Source organism: Heterocephalus glaber, unplaced genomic scaffold (genome assembly GCF_053883595.1).
Source record: "Heterocephalus glaber isolate CG9 unplaced genomic scaffold, H.glaber_assembly_v1.0 deba00001666, whole genome shotgun sequence".
In the NCBI taxonomy this organism is placed as follows: Eukaryota; Metazoa; Chordata; class Mammalia; order Rodentia; family Bathyergidae; genus Heterocephalus; species Heterocephalus glaber.
In genome coordinates, this window is record NW_028258406.1 from 7530305 (window position 1) to 7536145 (window position 5841).

Sequence of the window (5841 nt, forward strand, 5' to 3'; positions counted from 1 at the left end):
TTTTCTTATTCTTTTGTCATTATTATATATTAAATTTTCTAATACATCTACTTGTGTTCAAGTATTGATACCTGTTATTCCGATTCATCTTCCTTATTACATAGACTTTCAGTTGAGTTATTGATTTAACTTCTTCAGACTCTCCTTACCAGGATATCTGTTTGGTTCTTCTGTATAACGACTCTCCCTTTCCAAAAGTTAACTTTTGCTGCTTTTCTTTACTAATTTAGAAGTTTAATTATATGTTCTTTGAGCTCATTCATCATGTTAGTCACTCATTCATGCAGCTGGTAGTCTCTTCTTTGATCCCATTAATCACTTTAACTACTAGTTTCTTTTCCAGCTTTATCTGGAATTCCATCTATTTCAGTATTGGAGAAATCAGCTCTTAAGGAGTTAAACATTTTTGGAAAACTCTTGCTATTTTCTAATTATAGGTGTGTTTTGGTGTTGAGGTCTGGAGATCAAATGGGAAGGCTGTGATTTCCTCTGTCTTTTGTGTAGTGCCTTTCTCTTTGTGATTTGCTCAAAGTTGTGGATATGTCTCCATGTGAAGACTTTCTGCATGCTAGGGTCTGTCCCTAAAATTATTTTAAAATGAAAAGTCTGATGAGAAAAAACTGTATATAATATCAAGTAATTAAGAATTTGCTTTAGGAGATTTCTACTAGTTTGCTATCTTGAGAAAAGACATGGAAAGTAATAAAACAAATAGAAAAAAGTAAACCTTAATAATATTCAAGTTAATCCTCATATATACGAAAAAATATAGAAAGAAAATGGAAAAAGAAGAAAAGGTGAAGATTGCAAAGACAGAAGAAAGTATACGGTATGAAGTAAAGAAATTAGAGCTCAAAAAGAAATGTAAGTTGGAGGTAAAAAAAGAGATAAGGAGATTATCCAATTGTTGGACTAATACTCAAATTTTGATATCTCTATGAAGCAACCTTTGATGTTGTAACATAGAATGTTGCAGAAGAATAAGCAGAAAACAAATTCATAGTTATCCCCATAATACATATAAAAGAAGACCAATCCAACTAAAATAGATTGAAATAATAACAAGCAAACAAGCAAGAGAAAAGAAAAATAAAGAAAATAAAAGAAGAGATCAATGTTGCTGTTGTGTTGTTTGGAATAAATATTCTACTGTGGCTTAGCAATGTTGCTGTCTTGAGAACACCATACTACCATACTGAAGAGCCCCTAGATTTCTCATGACTATTGCTTGTGGGGTACTTTCCTGGCTCCCTCTAGTAGGTCTCAGCCTAAGGCTCCCTTCCTGTACTTCTGCCATCACTAGCTCCATCCGATCCTTCTCTATCAGAGTCCCAACCCTGCTACTGCTAGCCCTAATTCTATAGTCCATGATTCCATTGGCAGCCAGGGTAATGAAGGATAAAGCCCCAGATTACACAGAGCATTATACATGTATTCAAAATATTAACTAATACAAACTTTTCTAAGAAGGAATTAAATTAACAAATGCAGATGTGTTAGAATTAGAGATATTACAAGAAAATATATTATTAAATTGACATAGAATTTTATTTTTTAGTATTCTACACATTCATACCTTCTAAATGTTAAGAAAAACTATTATATTATTTACAGGGCACATATACCTCCACATATAATTATGTGCTCTCTTATGCAAATTAGATGCTAATAAAAGTAATCCCATTGTGGAAAGAAGAATGGAGGTAAATTTACTTTGTTAATGTTTTAGCATTACTTAAAAATTAGCATGCAAAACTCAGGTCATATGCCTTCAGTAATAGTCTCTCCACCCTTGACTACAGAATCTTAAAAATTATACCAGAAGTTTACAAAAGAAAAATGAATTTTGGTTATGCTAGCATTTTTACATTTGAATGACTTACAATTGTCATTCAAAGTCATGCAGGAGTTCAGAATTTATTGCCTCCAGATGTTTCACCTTTAAAAGAAACACAGAATTTATTAAGAAAAAGCTCAAAAATATTTATTGACTTTTAATTATGTTTGATCATTCTTATATTGAAAAACATGAAGATAATCAAGAATAATAATTTTTCTAAAGTTCATAGGATATAATTAATGTTAAAATGTAATAAACTAATGTTTTAGTATACATAACAGTGCTGTAATAAAGGTATTCTTAAAGGAGAGTGACAATACAGAAAATGATATGTAGTTCTACTTTGTTGTTTAACACAGAATCTATTGAGAGAGCTTATTAAGATGAGGATTGAAGTTAAAGTGATAAAAGCTAAGAAGAATTACACAATGGAGTGACAACTTGGACTAAGACTAATAAGAATGGAAGACTATTGGAGAGGACACTTTGACATAGTGGTAAGATGAAAGTCAAAGTGTCGGGAAATGAGTGGATACATATAGTAGTATAAAGTCTTTGAAATCATAATGAGTTCTTGATGTGTAATTTCAGTTTTACTTAGGTGGTAGGTAGAAAATTAATGATTATTGAAACCCTTCCATACCAATGTTTAATCATCCTGATTTTAAGACCTTCCCACTGAAGAATGACTGAAATATGTAAAATAATTTAATCCCTTATGTACAGAATAGCGGCTAGCAAGCATGATCCAGATAGCTTCATTCTGCCTAAACACATATATTTGTAAAGTGATAATTGCTACTCTGGGTGCTTGCAATAAATTTTACTTGGTTGACGTAGCTTTGGTGTACAAATGCAAATGTGTTAAATAAGTAGAAGAAGCTTGAAGTGTTGTCAGTCTTTTTCACTGATTCTATCAAAAATCACAAATACCTCCTAACACAAAATAAGATCTCAGAAAGACATCGGTGAATAATGAATGAATAAGGGTAAGAAGATAAAAGGCATGCAGTTAGCAATCACTAAAAAAAAAAATCACTTTATTTAATCCAAGGTGTTAATTATCTAAATATACAACAATAAGTCTTTTGTCATCTTTTAAATGCAAGTTAAGTTGCAAAAGATGGCTTGTCAAACATTACAAGTTTCTGACACACTCTGAGAGGTTAATATTTCAACATTGACATTCAGAAAATATATAAAATATGCTTAATTATTGGTAAGATGTACAGTTCTAAGCAATAGAAAATAGGAGTCTTATTTCTTTTAGTTTAAAATAGTGGAAAATTAGGATGGTAAAATTTCCTAATAAAATTCCTAGTTGTGAAAAATGTCATATTTTCCCTGAAAATATTAAAAGATTCCTAAAGAGTTGATAGTTTATTAATCAGAATAGAAGAGTCTGTTGTAACACATATTCACACAAATGTCCAAAAGCTTAGTCATAAATGAAACAACACCAAGGTTTATTTTTCAGGTAATTGAAATCGGCTTTGGACTTGGAAAATAACCAGGGCAACAGCTTTCTCAGCAGTGAGTAAGTGATCTATACTCATGATGACTCCGCCGTTCTGTAACTAAATCAACTGTAATGTATGACCTCCCCAACTGCTGTAGTAGGGTAAAGAATGGGGAGAAATCAAGCATCAATAATTAAATGCTTCCCTAAGAAGTGTTACAGCTTGCATCACACTTCTAAGTAATATAATAGCGGTGATATAATGACAGTTAAGTTTAAGTGATCAGGGAAGTGAGTAGTAAGGAAAAAGTAAATGCAGGTGTTATTGATGCTTAGCTTTTATGTTTGCACTTGAGACACAGATAAATGGGCAGTAGAAAATTATCTGAATCCATCTGAACTTCAGGTGGGAAATTTCTCCACTACAAATGTTATGTTTGAGAAAATGAGAAATAATTAAGATGGTGTTATATCATTTTCAAGAAATAAATTTTTTCTAATTATTTTCAAAATTTTCTGTTGTGATGAGCTAAAAGAAAGGTTTGGTCTAATACTTAATATTACAAGCTTTATTTCCAGTTAGCTGTCTAAATTTGATGAAATTATCCATAGATGAAACTCAATTCATTGTCACAGGTCAGGATTTATAAATTGTGTGTCTTAGTATGAATCAGTGGTTTGAGATTTTTTTCTCAGGTTCTCTGGTATCTTATTTCTTAAATATTAGCATATATAACATAGTTAATTATAATAAGTTCAACAATTTTAGAAATAGTAATTCTTTTAAATATAATGCTTTTTCAAAATCAACCATAATATTTGACTCTATGTTACTATTTGTATGTGATAACTTCCGAGGTTGGTCAGCTTTATATTTCTTATTCTCTGAATATGAGTTCTTAATTCAGTGACTATTCTACCTGACCAAATTAAACATTTAATGAAATGCTTTTGAGAACATAAGTATCTGCCCTATTCTCCAAAACTGGTATAAAAAAGAGCTGAACAAATGTTATAAAAATGCAATAGTTTTCTAGTATGTATTTAAAATTACCCCACGTTTACATTTGGTGACAAGAAAGAATTAAGTAACAATAAAATAGATCTTATAGAGCATTCCCCCTGGAACAATAAAAAAAAAAAGCAAAATGAGTTCCTTTAGATCTCTAGAAGATAATCCAGAATTAAACAAGAAAAACACATCAAATGGATGAATTCATTTCAGGGAAAGTAGCAGGAGAAATGCGCAAAGCTAGTATGCCCTGGGTATTATATAAGTCATAGAAGCAGCTAGGAAATTCAATGGCTGAATGCTTCACTGGCTCTCCCACCCAGTGGGCAGAGTAGAGCACATAACTCAGACTATCACCTGCTGGCTGATAGTGCTGTATCTGCACATGTGTCTTATCCTTTCCCACTGACAAATGATTAACCCCATGTACGAGGCTCATTCAACAGGACTCAAGTGGTTAAACTAATTAACTTGGAGGTGCCCTATATTAACCGCTACATGAATTCCAGCCGCACTTCTCTTTGAGTCAAACATCCCCACCTAACTTCAGGGCTAAATGGATTCCTAGGGAACTTTCTGAGGAGAAAACAAATATTACCTATAACTCAAAGCTTCTTTGAAGCTATTTATATCAATCAATTCAGAATGTTGTTTATTAAATGATGCCAAAACTGTAACATGAAATAAACTACTCACGTGAGCTCTTATGACTTTTATTGTTATTATAACTTATCTTCCCAAGCTGGTAACTACTGGGTTGAACATTCTGGACAAAGGTATATTCATTTAATACTAGATTTCAATTACTCTCTCAAAGCAACTTCTTCTAAGTAAATATGCCTCTTTAGTCTGCTCCAAGAGAACGACTATCCTATCTGCCTATTTTAAAGAGATGGATTTATGCAGGGCTTGTACAGAAGATGATAGGAATTTTAAGAGTCATTTAAATACTTTGCCTGCCACAATTCCTATTTACTCTTCTAATTAGCAGTACTCAAAGAATTATATAGAAAAGAGTGTATACAAGGGGTATTTACTTTTTTAAAAAAAGCTAAGCTTTTGACTAAAAGGAATTTATCCTTTTTGTTTTCTTTGTGAAGAAAGGTAAAACAGAAGGGGCTGGAGATGCAGCAGATATCTTATAACCTAGAAGACACAATTAGACACAAATGAAGATATAAAGAGAATACTGTGTTCCTTATATCCTCAATGAGTCACTTATCTATGTTGCGCTGCCTGACTTGGGACTTGTTTTTGATAGAAATGAATACCCTTGTGGTATAAATCACTGGGAGAAGACTTTCTATCATTTCAGCAAACATAGTTTTAATTGGAGAGAAAAAAACAATTTATACATAAAAGTAATGAAACATTTCTAAAGGAGTATCAATTACATCATTTCAAATTCATGCTTGTCTGGTGGTTATTATCTGGTATTTTGTCTGAATTTTTAGAGCAGACATTCTTTACAATCAGTTGTACATCAGCTTGCATCCCCTATCTCAGTTCGTAGCATAGACTTTGTGGATT